This window comes from Euprymna scolopes, chromosome 29 (assembly GCF_053919585.1).
Source record: "Euprymna scolopes isolate OS-2025 chromosome 29, ASM5391958v1, whole genome shotgun sequence".
Classification (NCBI taxonomy): Eukaryota; Metazoa; Mollusca; class Cephalopoda; order Sepiida; family Sepiolidae; genus Euprymna; species Euprymna scolopes.
Genome location: NC_136510.1, coordinates 87,577,659 through 87,592,987, shown reverse-complemented (window position 1 = coordinate 87,592,987; position 15,329 = coordinate 87,577,659). Strand labels below are relative to the sequence as shown.

Genomic DNA, 15,329 nt, shown 5'->3' with positions numbered 1-15,329 from the left:
TCTGGAATATATATACCCGAAAATACATACAAAAATTCATATATTGAATTGTCAAGAATTCAGTTTGAATTTATGTTTGCTTGGCCGCTTAAGAGTCGCACTGGTTGAAAGAGACCGTTGTATCACAGTCAAGTTTCAAACTCTCTCTCTCCCTCTCTCTCTCTCTCCCCCTCTCTCTCTCCCTCCCTATCTCTCTCTTTCTCTTTCTAGTAAAAAAAAGACTTCGTTGTATAACAGTTGAGTTTGAAACACGCTCTCACTCTCTCCCCAGAAAGAGAGACATTCTGTTGTATTACAGTTTTAGATTGAAACAATGTCTCTCTGCATCTCTCTCCGTCTCTGTCTATTAACTATTTAGTAAAAGTGACAGTTTCATTATATCATTGTATACCAGTTGAGATCGAAACGATCTGTCTCTGCCGCACTTACAGCGCGTACAAAGATACCATGCAACTAACACTGCATGAATTTATGAATTTTAATGTAGTAAATACACAACATAAATAAAAAAATATTCTCGACGAGGATGAGATTCGAACTCACGCAGGGAGACCCCAATAGATTAGCAGTCCATCGCCTTAACCACTCGGCCACCTCGTCTTCTGGAATACTCACTCATGTTCACACTTCTCATATTCTTTATGTAAACAGTAAACTTTGACTTTCTTTACCTCAAATTATCATAAAGAAAAAAAAATAGCGCACCACAAGTTTAAATTACATTTAAATACACATTTGCTTGGTCGGTAAAGAATATCTTTATATGGAAGAGGCAGTTTTGTTGTATTACAGGTAAGACTGAAACAAATCTCTCTCTCTTTCTTTCTCTCTCTCTCTCTGTCTCTCTCTCTCTCTATCTCGCTCTTTTTCTCTCTCTATATCTATCTATCTATCTCTTTCTATGTCTTTCTCTGTTTCTGTCACTCTCTATGAGAGAGAGAGAGAGAGAGAGAGAGAGAGAGAGAGAGAGAGAGAGAGAGAGAGAGAGGGAGTTTTATTGTATACTAGTTGAGACAGTTTTGTTGTATCACTACGTGTGTCGGAATTTTTAGGAATTTTTTACATACTTTACAGAAAACTCCGAATAAAATATAAAAAAAACCGTAATTTCTCTTTTTTAAAGTGGTTTAAAAATCTATCAAAATTTTTCTATTGCTTCAATTTTAAAAATATTTGCAGCTTTAATTCGAAATTTTTTGCTCGTTCCAATAAATCGAATATAATATTCTAGCAAAACGTTTTTTTTTTAATTCAACCCCCCCCCCAGTTTTAAATGTCTATTAAAATGAAAATAATTAATTTTCTCACCTCAGATTTATATATCAAAAATTGAAGATAAAAGATCAATAAATAAAATAATCTAATTTAAAACAAAAAAAAAGAATACTTTTGTGCAAGCTTACCTGTAAAAAGTCAAAAGTTTAAAGCCTTTTCTTCAAGCCTCGTTGATTTTCTTTAAGTGAAACCTCACATTTTTACAATATTGTCCTGAAAAGATTGAATACCTACAATAATTTTTTCTGCTTCATTCAATGTTTTTTGTTTTGTTTTTTTTAGATTTAAAAAATAAAATCACTCCATAAAGAAGAAGAAAATATATTAAATCAAAAGCTCATGTGTTCCTTTAAGAGAATAAAAAAAAATTGAAAATCGGTCGAGTGGAATTTTTTTAACGGCAAAAACTGATAAGTGAAATGTGATCATTTTTCAAGTTACGATGGCAAATGTTGACTAACTTTTGTTTACAACCAGCAATAGAAAGGGAGATTAATTCTGGCGCTTAAGGCCACCGAAGTTTTCAACTTGAATAAAAGAAGAGATTTGTCTCCCTTTATTCCAGTTGTGAAACATTTCGTACCGCGGTATTTTTTAATCCTTGCTTAAAGAAGTATTTTATTTAAAAAGGACATGGAATATAAAATATAAATATGGATAAATTTTTAACAATAAAGAATGGAAGTACCCATTGATTAGTATTTTTTTATAGATAAGTGATTTTTTGGAATTTATATATATATATATATATATATATATATATATATATATATATATATATATATTCGGAGTAAGTCGAAATTCGTTGATTTTCTTGAATTCTTTTTTAAAGAAAACCGATTAAAAAAAAAAAAGAAATATTGCATATTTTGCTATTAAACCTTTTATTATTTTAAAATTCGGTCTTTTCTCCTTTTATGAAAAAAAAATAGAGTTTGAATTACATTTTTAAAGCAGTTATAATCTTCGGAAGATAATAAGTCTAATTATTCAAGTTTTTATCACGCATTTTTAATGGCGATTTTTTGACACTGGAATTGTATCACAGTTAAGATAAAAAAAAAAACCTTTCACACGCACACACATAGGCACACACACTCACACACCTAGGCGCGCGCACGCATACACACACACACACACACTACCCTATCTCCCTCTTTCCCTCCCTCCTCCTAGTCAGGTGGTTTCGTTGTATCGCAGTTGAGACTGAAACCATCTCTCTCTTAGTGTCACTTTCTCTCTCTTTCCGGAAGATCACACACGCGCGTGCGCGCCCTCACAGACGCATACACTCAGACACACTGTCGTTCTACTGCAGATATTTTAACAGTCATTTCTGAAAGCATATACCATATACTGGATAAAGCGGACTGAGCCAGGAATGCAGCTACTGATATATCCAAACCCTTTGACAGTCTGCCACGAAGGGCTGCTAATGAAAATGAAATTGAACGGTATAACTGGACGTATACTAAATACAATTACATCCTTCTTAGAGAATAGGATCATTCAGGTTGTCATTGATGGACGTACCTTCAAGCAGCATAACCTTAATGCGGGAGTGCCTCAGAAGTCTATCCTTGGACAACTATTACTCTTATTATTTATAAACGACATCGCTGATAGGATTGTGTCCGAGATGGGTATATTTGCTGATGATACAACGCTCTATAACATGCATGAGGGGAGAATGGATCTACATAAATCTAACACAATGCCATATTCGTTAGAAAATAACCTCCAGACAGCAGTGGAATGAAGTCACAGATGGATGGTAACATTTAATGCAAGTAAGACTAACCCCTCCCCTTTCACAATTACAAGACACCTGTCCAACGACTTACGCACATGAAAAATAACACCCTACGTGAGAATTCTTCCTTAAAACTCTTCAGCCTAACATTAGCGGGCAATATGAACTGGAACAAATACATAGAGGACATTGCATAGACTACGGCAAAGAAAGTGGGTTCCCTCTATTGAGCTAGAAGACTACCCATACCTGAGAGTATCCTGTACCTTTACAAGATCATCATTTGCCCATGCATGGAGTATTGTTGTTCCATCTGGGCTGTTGCATCTACTACTTGCTGTATAGGGTCGAAAAATTAGTTTTCAAACTAATAGGCTCCACTTTGTCAACTAAGCACCAACCCCTGTCCCATCGCCGCAATGTGGCATCTCTCTACGTGTTTTACAAATATTGTAATAGAATGTGCTCTGAAGGACTCCTTAAACCCGCTTAGCAACAAAATCTCACCTCTTTACTGTTGATGTCTCTAAATACCAGAAAGCTTTTTATTCTAATAATGTCTTCCCTCGAACAGCTAGACGTTGGAATTCTCTTTCTGCTCCCTGCTTCCCTTGCTGTACTGATATGCAGAAATATAAATGTAACGTTAAGTAAGATTTTGTTAATCTTTCCTAGGCATCGTCCCAACTAGTAGCCAAATGGCGATATGCATTGTTAGGAGTAAACTTGAGAAAAAAAAATGTCTATCACGACATCACAATGTATTCAGACTTTGTAAAATCCCTCTACTTTGGAATTAACGTAAATAAAATTAAAAAAAAAACAAATTATCAACTAAATAACAAATATACTTTAAAATATATCACAAATACTGACCCAGTGGGTCACGAGTGGTTTGATCTTTCATTAAAAATCTTTGTTGATAAAATCTGTTATGATATGTTTTTAAATATTGAGCGAGTAAAATGACTAGAATTGGTTACATGTTTTGACATATTTATATATATTTTTAATTGATTTCTAATAAAAACCATAAACCTAGTTCAGTATAAATAAAATCGCGTTTTTTTTTTAATTGATTTTTAATGAAATTCTTACAGTTTTCTGATGCTTATTTTTAATTCTCATTCATTATTGACTGATTTGAGTTTTCGACAAAACTTGCTTGCTACTACCGCGTGCATTGCATGACGTCACTCCAGCACTGAACAGGCCTTTATTACTTGAGAACGGCCACCGCCTGGATTTAATGTATCACTTACGTAAGTAGTAAATTAAACCCAGATTGTAAATTGTATCACTTACTGTAAGTAGTAAATTAAACCCAGATTGTATTTTAAATATTGAAAGAGAACATATAATCAGAGAGATAGTTAATGTGCATACACACACAGACAAAATAAATAAAAATATAATCGACGAGGATGAGATTCGAACTCACGCGGGGAGACCCCAATGGATTAGCAGTCCATCGCCTTAACCACTCGGCCACCTCGTCATGACACGACACTCTCTTGTTGCCACTGCTGATATTGTTTACGTAAACAGACAACATCACCTTTCCCTTAGATGGTGAAGTATATTGACACAGCTTACATTGTTTATGTAAACGCTGAGCATTACCTTCCTTGCTTATAGCAAAGCTGTAGTTGATAAAATCTGGAATATATATACCCGAAAATACATACAAAAATTCATATATTGAATTGCAAGAATTCAGTTTAAATTTATGTTTGCTTGGCCGCTTAAGAGTCGCACTGGATGAAAGAGACAGTTTCGTTGTATCACAGTCAAGTCTCAAACTCTCTCTCTCTCTCTCTCTCTCTCTCTCTCTCTCTCTCTCTCTCTCTCTTTCTTTCTAGTATAAAAAGATAGCTTCGTTGTATAACAGTTGAGTTTGAAACACTCTCTCACTCTCTCCCCAGAAAGAGAGACATTATTCTGTTGTATCACAGTTAAGATTGAAACAATGTCTCTCTGTATCTTTCTCTGTCTATTTAGTAAGAGTGACAGTTTCATTATATCATTGTATACCAGTTGAGACTGAAACGATCTGTCTCTGCCGCACTTACAGCGCGTACAAAGATACCATGCAACTAACACTGCATGAATGTGTGAGTTTTAATGTAGTAAATACACAACATAAATAAAAGAAATTCTCGACGAAGATGAGATTCGAACTCACGCGGGGAGACCCCAATGGATTAGCAGTCCATCGCCTTAACCACTCGGCCACCTCGTCTTCTTGAATCTCTCTTATGTTCACACTCCTCATATTCTTTATGTAAACAGTAACCTTTGACTTCCTTTAGCTACAAATAATCATAAAGAAAAAAAAATAGCGCACCACAAGTTTAAAGAATCTCTTTATATGAAAGAGGCAGTTTAGTTGTATTACAGTTAAGACTGAAACCATCTCCCCCCCTTTCTCTCTCTCTTTCTCTCTCTCTCTCTCTCTCTCTCTCTCTCTCTCTATCTATCTATCTATCTATCTATTTCTATGTCTCTCTCTGTTTCTCTCACTCTCTTTAGGAGAGAGAGTTTTGTTGTATACTAGTTGAGACAGTTTTGTTGTATCACTAGGTCGGAATTTTTTAGGAATTTTTTACAACCTTTACAGAAAACTGCGAATAAAATATAAAAAACTCGTAATTTCTCTTTTTAAAAGTTGTTAATAATATTTCTGTATTGAATATATTTCCAAAATAAACTATTAAATTTTTCTTAAAAAATAATAGAAATATTATTTTTTATTTGAAAAAAAAAACAACAACAGTGTTTACAAAGTGCCTGCGCGCTCATGCAGCCATTTTTTTACGTAATAAAATGAATTGCATTTTACGAGTTAAATTTTTTCAATTTTTTCAATTTAAAAATCTATCAAAATTTTTCTATTGCCTCAATTTTTAAAATATTTGCAGGTTTAATGCGAAATTTTTTGCTCGTTCCAATAAACCGAATATAATATTCTAGACAAACGTTTTTTTTTAATTACCCCTCCCCTATTTTTAAATGTCTATTAAAATGAAAATAATTAATTTTCTTACCCCAGATTTATATATCACAAATTGAAGATAAAAGATCAATAAATAAAATAATCTAATTTAAAACAAAAAAGAATAGTTTTGTGCAAGTTTACCTGTAAAGTCAAAAGTTTAAAGCCTTTCTTTAAGCCACGTTGATTTTCTTTAAGTGAAACCTCACATTTTTACAATTTTGTCCTGAAAAGATTTAATACCTACAATAATTTGTTCTGGTTCGTTCAATGTTTTTTTTTTTTTTTAGATTAAAAAAAAAAATCACTCCATCAAGAAGAATAAAATATATTAAATAAAAAGACCCATGTATTTCTTTACGAGAATTAAAAAAATGGAAAATCGGTCGAGTGGAATTTTTTTAACGGCAAAAACTGATAAGTGAAATGTGATCATTTTTTATATACGGTGGCCCATTGCGACTAACTTTTGTTTACAGCCAGCAATAGAAAGGGAGATTCATTCTGGCGCTTAAGGGCATCGAAGTTCCCAACTCGAATAAAAGGAGACATTTGTCTCCCTTTATTCCAGTTCTGAAACATTTGGTGCCGCGGTATTTTTTAATCCTTGCTTAAAAAAAAGTTTTCAAACTAAACGGTTCCACTTTGTCAACTAAGCACCGACCTCTGTTCCATCGCTGCAATGTGGCATCCCTCTACGTGTTTTACAAATATTTTAATAGAATGTGCTCTGAAGTATTCCTTTTACTTGTGTCCCTCGACATACATATCCCCGACAAACCCGCTTAGCAACAAAATCTCACCTCTTTACTGTTGATGTCTCTAAATACCAGAAAGCTTTCTATTCTAATAATGTCTTCACTTGAACATCTAGACTTTGGAATTCCCTTTCTGCCCCCTGCTTCCCTTGCTGTACTGAGATGCAGAAATATAAATGTAACGTTAACTAAGATTTTGTTAATCTTTCCTAGGCATCGTCCCAACTAGTAGCCAAATGGCGATATGCATTGTTAGGAGTAAACTTGAGAAAAAAAAGTCTGTCACGACATCACAATGTATCAGACTTTGTAAAATCCCTCTACTTTGGAATTAACGTAAATAAAATTAAAAAAAAACAAATTATCAACTAAATAACAAATATACTTTAAAATATATCACAAATACTGACCCAGTGGGTCACGAGTGGTTTGATCTTTCATTAAAAATCTTTGTTGATAAAATCTGTTATGATATGTTTTTAAATATTGAGCGAGTAAAATGACTAGAATTGCTTACGTTTTGACATATTTATATATATTTTTAATTGATTTCTAATAAAAACCATAAACCTAGTTCAGTATAAATAAAATCGCGTTTCTTTTTTAATTGATTTTTAATGAAATTCTTACAGTTTTCTGATGCTTATTTTTTAATTCTCATTCATTATTGACTGATTTGAGTTTTCGACAAAACTTGCTACTACCGCATGCATGACGTCACTTCACCACTGCACAGGCCTTTATTACTTGAGAACGGCCACCGCCTGGATTTAATGTATCACTTACTAAAGTAAGTAGTAAATTAAACCCAGATTGTATTTTAAATATTGAAAGAGAACATATAATCAGAGAGATAGTTAATGTGCATACACACACAGACAAAATAAATAAAAATATAGTCGACGAGGATGAGATTCGAACTCACGCGGGGAGACCCCAATGGATTAGCAGTCCATCGCCTTAACCACTCGGCCACCTCGTCATGACACGACAGTTTGTTGTTGCCACTACTGATATTGTTTACGTAAACAGACAACATCACCTTTTCCTTAGATGGTGAAGTATATTGACACAGCTTACATTGTTTATGTAAACGCTGAACATTGCCTTCCTTGCTTATAGCAAAGCTGTAGTTGATAAAATCTGGAATTGTCAAAAATTACCCGCAAATGCATACAAAAATTCATATATTGAATTGGTAAGGATTCAGTTTGAATTTGCGTTTGCTTGGCCGCTTAAAAGTCTCACTGGATGAAAGAAACACTTTCGCTGTACCACAGTCGAGTTTTAAACTCTCTCTCTCTCTCTCTCTCTCTCTCTCTCTCTCTCTCTCTCTCTCTCTCTTTCTTTTCAGTAAAAAAAAGACAGCTTCGTTGTATAACACTTGAGTTTGAATCTTTCTCTCTCTATCTCTTTCTGCCTCTTTCTCTCTCTTTCTTTTCAGTAAAAAAAGACAACTTAGCTTAGCTTCTTCGCTGTATAACACTTGAGTTTGAATCTTTCTCTCTCTCTCTCTCTCTCTCTCTATCTATCTATCTATCTATCTCTCTCTCTCTTTCTCTCTCTCTCTTTCTTTTCAGTAAAAAAAAGACAGCTTCGTTGTATAACACTTGAGTTTGAATCTCTCTCTCTATCTCTTTCTCTCTCTCTTTCTCTCTCTTTCTTTTCAGTAAAAAAAAATGACAGCTTCGTTGTATAACACATGAGTTTGAATCTCTCTCTCTCTCTCTCTCTCTCTCTCTCTCTCACACACACACACACACACACACACACACACTCTCTCCAGAAAGAGAGAATTCTGTTGTATCACAGTTAAGATTGAATAAAATCTCTCTCTATGTCTCTCTCCGTCTCTGTCTATCTAGCAATGCCAGTTGAGACAGAAACAATTTCCTCCTGAAGGACAACGCTCTGGTCCACAACTCGCCTGTCGCCAGATCAGAAGCACGGGCGTGTGGTTATGAAATCCTTCCCCATTCTCCCTTCTCTCCTGACCTTTTCAACCTCTGACTTTCACCCAACCATGAAGTTGTTTTTAAGGGAAAGCGTTTTCCAGATGATGCAGCCTTGATTTCTGAAGTCACGTCATGGGTGGAGGACCAACCTTCGGTGTTCTACAAAAACGGTCTCCAGAGCTGCATCAAACGATGGGAAAAATGCATACCTCTGAGTGGGTCCTATATAGAGAATGACTAATAACTGTGATAAGTTTCGTTGATCTACTGCTTATTGCAAGCGCATAGTAGTTTCGTAGATTCACCGATAAGAGTGAAACAATCTCTCTTGCTTTCTCTTGTAAGAGAAACGGTTTCATTGTATACCAATTGACACTGAAACAATCTATCTCTGTCGCGACCACACACTACTGAAAAAGATATTATAATAAGTTACATGGTCGATCTGTGCATTCACACACACAAACAAAATAAAACTACATTCGACGAGGATGAGATTCGAACTCACGCGGGGAGAACCTAATGGATTAGCAGTCCTTCGGCTTAAACACTAGCCCACCTCGTCAGCTCCTACAGAGTAAATCTCCCTAATGTCCTTAATACTTTACAACAAATATGTATAACTAGACAAAGTCCATTTTTTATATTTCTTTAATCAATTTTAAAAGTGTACTGAAAAGCAAACAAAACAGTTTACGACGAGGATGAGATTCGACCTCACGCGGGGAGACCCCAATGGATTAGCAGTCCAGCGCCTTAACCACTCGGCCACTTCGTCAGATCCTACAGAGTGGCACTCCCTAGTGTCCTTATTACTTTATGATATATCCTGCGGTGGGTGGCCGTAATAAAAAGATATTCAAGAAAGGTATTCCACCAGGGAAATAAATGGATAAAGAGGTTCTGAAGTAATAAAGAAAGAGAGAAGTTTATTGAGAATATTTACAGAGACAGCATGTTACGTTTTTAAGTGTCCGCGCCCAGGGAAAGCTCTGACAACCGATAACCGGTGATCACGTTCTTTCGATAAAAAGTTACGGCGGTGAATTGCTCATCTCGCCATAACACCTCATCCTAAGACAATTTCTCCCAAGAGAATTTGGCTTAATATCGTTTGCTTTTTGGCTTGGGGCTCAGCCGGTTAACTTTTCTTTTCACCCATGTATTTTTTCTCCTCAATATCGTTTGAGTGGGTGGAGTTGGTGGAGAAGCTGGAACTCTCAAATTTGGAGTAAGTTCTGTTAAGGGTTGGGGAATATTAAAAGAATCATACAAACCCTCTAGGGGCAGGTTATTTTCTTCTGCCTGTTTGTAGTCATCAGTGTGTCGAGGTCTTAGCTGATTTATATGCCTGCGACAGTCGAATTTATTACTTCTTACAGAATATAGCATGTGTCCGATTCTTTTCATGATAATATCCTCCTCCCAAAAATTTTTTCCACTCCTGTAATTCAGGAAGAATATTCTGTCACCAGGTTTGTAAAACCTTGTTGGAAAATTTTCTTTTGTTGTTGTTACTCTGGTTGCACTTGGTAAAATTCTGTCAAATATAGATCTGATTTTCCGTGCAAACATCAGTTCGGCTGGTGACGAACCGGTATCAGTGTTTGGGTTCGGAGTTATCCTGTACACCGATAAAAATTTTTCAAGACTCTTCTCGTCAGTGTCCATGCCTTGGTTTTTCTTCAAGGCTCTTTTGAATGTATCGACGAACCTCTCTACTAGGCCATTTGAACTTGGGTGGTAGATTGCCGTTGTTAAATGTTCAATGGCTAGAGCCTTGAAGAATTCTTCAAATTCTTTGCTGGTAAATTGGGTGCCGTTGTCGCTGACAATAGTTTTAGGCACTCCAAAACGACTGAAGAGAACTCTTAGTGCATCTATTGTATTCATCGAAGTAGGGTGTTTGTATTTAAACACTTCTGGCCATTTTGTGAAACTGTCGACTACCACTAAGAAATAATGTCCATTTAAAGGACCTGCTTAATCGATATGTAACCGAGTCCACGGTGTATCAGTCTTTGGCCACGGTTGTATCTGCACAGGTGGTGCCTTTGCTGCTAGCTGACACCCTTGACACTCTATTACGAGTTTTTCAATGTCCTGGTCCATCCTAGGCCAATACGTATATCCACACATTAAAGCTTTCATTCTCGACATGCCTGGATGACCACTATGAAATTCTTTTAAAATTCTTCTCTGGACCGTAGTCGGTATGATGACTCTGTCTGCATACATCAAGGTTTGAGCACAAATGGAAAATGGTAAAATTTCAGGGTCTTTCTTTGATTTTCCATTTAGTTGCACCAACTTTTTCATTTTCACAATATAATAATCCTTTTCTGCTGCCTTATTTATTTCGTCTAGAGTCACTGGTAACTCTCTGATTGTGTTACACAGTAATCCGGAGAGTTCTTTTTCCTCTGTCAATGCAGCTTTAATGTGTCTTCCAAAGGTTCAGCACACATTTGGATGAGCCTGGACAGTCCATCTGCATGTCCGATATTTTTGGATGAAATGTACTCCATTTTAAAATTATAATTTAGTAGAATTATGCTCCATCGTTGGAGTCTGTTCGCAGTGTGCGTAGGTATACCTTTTTTAGAGCCAAAAATAGTCAATAAGGGTTTGTGGTCGGTTTGCAAAGTAAACATCCTTCCATGAATAAATGTATGGAATTTTTTAATGGCATAAATAATCGCCAAGCTTTCTTTTTCAATTTGAGAATAGTTTCGTTCAGCCGGCAAAAGTGATCTGGATGCATGGGCTATTGGCTTTGTTGATTCATCTTCAAGTTTATGGAGAAGAACTGCTCCTACTCCGTAGTCACTTGCATCTGATGCAACAATCAATTCTTTCTGTGGATCAAAATATGCTAGAGCTAAATCTGATAGCAGGCATTTTTTAATATCTTTAAACGCATTTTGGCATTCTTTTGACCAATTTTTAACAAATCATTCAATGGTGATCTCAATTTATGCATGTTTGGAATATAAATAGCATAATATTGAGCCAACCCCCAAAAAGATTGTAACTGGGCAACATTATTGGGTGCTGTTCATCCTCTCGATTGCTTCATCTAAATCAGCAAGCATCGTATCCATTATTTGCTGAAATAGTGATGGGGCCACTTTTAATCCAAAAGGAAGTCTTTTTAGTCGGAAAAGTCCTAGAAGTGTATTGATACACAAATACTTAGAACATTCTCCACTGACTTTTACCTTAAGGTAAGCTTCCGATAAGTCGATTTTGGAGAAAATTCTACCTCCATTAAGTTTTGTAAAAATGTCTTCAGGAGATGGAAGTAGATAACTATGATCCATCAGACAGTCATTAAGGCCTGTAGAAAAATCGGCACATACCTGAATCTTCTTATTTTTCTTATTAACATACACAGTGGGGCTCGCCCACTCAGAATAGTCAACTTTTTCGACTACACCATTCTTCTGTAGTCTTTTTAGTTCAATTTCAATATCTTCTTTTGAAGAAAAAGGCACATTTCTTTTTGGTCTAAAAACAGGTTTCATATTCTGTTTTAATTCAAAATTTACTTCAGTTTTGGTGCATACTCCTAATTCCTCTGAAAAAACTTTGGGGAATTCACTTTTTAACACTGCCAGAAAATGGTCATTTTGTTTGGAATTTTTCTTTTCCAACGCTCTTACATTATTGCAAAATGAATTTATGGGTAGCTCCCATAAATCAAACAAAACAATCCAATCAATTCCAAAAAGGCAAGAATTTATTCCTGGAACAACTGAAAGGTTTTAGGAAAAAGTTTTCGATCCAAGAGAAACACTGCAATTAAATTCTCCCATTAATTTTAATCGCTCTCCGGAAACACCTTTTGCAATTTTTTGTGTTTTTCTCAGTTTTGGACCACCAATTCTCTTCCAGGTCACTTAGTCGATAATTGATATGTCGCTTCCTGTGTCTAAAAGTAGCTTCACTGAGTGACCATTTATTTGTGTGTGAACGAATTTCCGTTTCCCTCCTAGTTTTATTTCTTCTTTGGACAAGACCACAATTACTTTTGGCTTCTATTTCCGTCTTTTGTCTTGCTTAGTTCGGCAGTGGGATGCCCGGTGTCCGACTAGGCCACATTTGGTACAACGTTAGTCTTTATAAGGGCAGTTTTTTCTTAAGTGCGGACCCGCACAAGTCCAACATTCAAAACTTTTCCCTTTGTCTTTTGGAAATGTCTTCTGTTTTACTACCTTGACTTGGGATGTAACTTTTCCCTTTATCCTCGTAGTGTCCCTTTTTACATTTATCAATTTTTTTACATTCTTCTGTCACTTTTTGCAAGTTCATTTCCGGGTCTTGTTCCATAATTGATAATATCCTTGACCTTAAATCCTTGTCCTTCGGTGCTGTCAGTCCCTGGACAAATATGTAGCACTTAAACATGTCCACTGATAAATCCTATAATTTAAACAGTTCACACTGAGCGTTGACTTTGCCCGCATATGTGACAATGTCATCAGTTTCGTCTTTTGACATATTTAAACAACTATACCGTGTATGAAAAAGACTATTTCTTTCACCGAATATGACACACAAAATTTTCACCGTTTCAGAAAAAGAGATCTCTTCCGGTTTTTTAGGCAATATCAAATTCGTGAATTTAGTATTTTCTTCTGTGCCCATTTTTTGGAGTAATAGTGTTATTTTTTCCTCATCCGACCACTTCTCGCATCGTTTTGTAAATATCGTTTAAAACCTACGATAATAGGCTAGAAAAGTGTCACATTTTCTGGGTCATATTTAAACTCTGCAAGCGAGTTCGCTATACCCTCAGCCGAAAAAAATCTGGATGCACCCTCCTTAGATTTTTCTGGCAAAATCTTTTCACAAAATAAGCGATTATCCGTCATTTGTTGTATTATAAGTGTTTCGAAGCGTTCTTGTTGAATTAGCATTTGTTTTTGAAAATCCATTTGGGCTTTTTGTTGAGCGATTGAACTCTCGGTTAACGTTTTCGTAAACGTCGCTATTTGTTCCGATGTCATTTTCTTTTTAAATGTATCAATAGCAAGTTAACGTATACCACAGAGAGAAAAAAATATTGTTCAAAAACAAGATGCTTATTTCACAGAAAATTGTTAACACCTAGGAAAGTTCCGAAAAAAATCACCGTTAAAATAACACTTGACAAAATTTCAAGAGACTCTTTTTTCGTCTACTTCAGCAGATACACGTAAACTTCTTTTAAAAATTACACACACACACACACGTTATATAACATCAATAATATAAAAATTACTTTTTACTTGCATAAATTTGTGGCAGACACCAGTCTTTCGCTTTCTAAGAAGCTTTTTCTTCAATTAAAAGTGAACTTTGTGAACAACAATTTTCAGAATGTTCTCGGTTCCCACCTGTTTTTTTTTTTGTTTTTTTTTTTAGATGAATTTACAATTCGTACCTCATCTTCGTCGCCAGTTGATATATCCTGCGGTGGGTGGCCGTAATAAAAGGATATTCAAGAGGGGTATTCCACCAGGGAAATAAATGGATAAAGAGGTTCTGAAGTAATAAAGAAATAGAGAAGTTTATTGAGAATATTTACAGAGACAGCATGTTACATTTTTAAGTGCTCCCGCCCAGGGAAAGCTTTGACAACCGGTGACCGGTGACAACGTTCTTTCGATAAAAAGCTCCGGTGGTGAATTGCTCATCTCACCATAACACTTTACAACAAATACGCATAACTAGATAAAATCCATGTGTTTATTTCTATAATCAACTTTAAAAGTGTAATGAAAAGAAACAATACACTTTACAACGAGGATGAGATTCGAACTCACGCGTGGAGACCGCAATGGATTAGCAGACCATCGCCTTCACCACTCCGCCACCTCGTCAGCTCCAGCAGGACGGCTCTCCATAATGTCCTTATTACTTTAAAACAAATATATATATAACTAGATAAAATCCATTTCTTTATTTCTATAATCAACTTTAAAAGTGTAATGAAAAGAAACAATACACTTTACGACGAGGATGAGATTCGAACTCACGCGTGGAGACCGCAATGGATTAGCAGACCATCGCCTTCACCACTCCGCCACCTCGTCAGCTCCAGCAGGACGGCTCTCCATAATGTCCTTATTACTTTAAAACAAATATATATAACTAGATAAAATCCATTTGTTTATATTTCTATAATCAATTTTAAAAGTGTAATGAAAAGAAACAATACACTTTACGATGAGGATGAGATTCGAATTCACGCGTGGAGACCGCAATGGATTAGCAGACCATCGCCTTCACCACTCCGCCACCTCGTCAGCTCCAGCAGGACGGCTCTCCATAATGTCCTTATTACTTTAAAACAAATATATATATAACTAGATAAACTCCATTTCTATAATCAACTTTAAAAGTGTAATGAAAAGAAACAATACACTTTACGACGAGGATGAGATTCGAATTCACGCGTGGAGACCGCAATGGATTAGCAGACCATCGCCTTCACCACTCCGCCACCTCGTCAGCTCCAGCAGGACAGCTCTCCATAATATCCTTATTACTTTAAAACAAATATATATAACTAGATAAAATCCATTTGTTTATATTTCTATAATCAA

General features: G+C 35.7%; 8 non-coding genes across 8 annotated transcripts; all 8 read right to left on the bottom strand.

Annotated features, from left to right (window-relative positions):
• Window positions 1–518: 518 nt before the first annotated feature.
• Window positions 519–600, bottom strand: Trnas-gcu (transfer RNA serine (anticodon GCU)). Its single transcript has one exon. It is a non-coding gene; the product is annotated as a tRNA-Ser (tRNA).
• Window positions 601–4,444: 3,844 nt separating this feature from the next.
• On the bottom strand, window positions 4,445–4,526 carry Trnas-gcu (transfer RNA serine (anticodon GCU)). The gene has a single exon. It is a non-coding gene; the product is annotated as a tRNA-Ser (tRNA).
• Window positions 4,527–5,188: 662 nt separating this feature from the next.
• Window positions 5,189–5,270, bottom strand: Trnas-gcu (transfer RNA serine (anticodon GCU)). The gene has a single exon. It is a non-coding gene; the product is annotated as a tRNA-Ser (tRNA).
• Window positions 5,271–7,681: 2,411 nt separating this feature from the next.
• Trnas-gcu (transfer RNA serine (anticodon GCU)) lies at window positions 7,682–7,763 on the bottom strand. Its single transcript has one exon. It is a non-coding gene; the product is annotated as a tRNA-Ser (tRNA).
• A 1,669-nt stretch (window positions 7,764–9,432) lies between these two features.
• On the bottom strand, window positions 9,433–9,514 carry Trnas-gcu (transfer RNA serine (anticodon GCU)). Its single transcript has one exon. It is a non-coding gene; the product is annotated as a tRNA-Ser (tRNA).
• Window positions 9,515–14,521: 5,007 nt separating this feature from the next.
• Trnas-gcu (transfer RNA serine (anticodon GCU)) lies at window positions 14,522–14,603 on the bottom strand. Its single transcript has one exon. It is a non-coding gene; the product is annotated as a tRNA-Ser (tRNA).
• A 131-nt stretch (window positions 14,604–14,734) lies between these two features.
• Window positions 14,735–14,816, bottom strand: Trnas-gcu (transfer RNA serine (anticodon GCU)). Its single transcript has one exon. It is a non-coding gene; the product is annotated as a tRNA-Ser (tRNA).
• Window positions 14,817–15,152: 336 nt separating this feature from the next.
• Trnas-gcu (transfer RNA serine (anticodon GCU)) lies at window positions 15,153–15,234 on the bottom strand. Its single transcript has one exon. It is a non-coding gene; the product is annotated as a tRNA-Ser (tRNA).
• Between the last annotated feature and the right edge of the window lie 95 nt (window positions 15,235–15,329).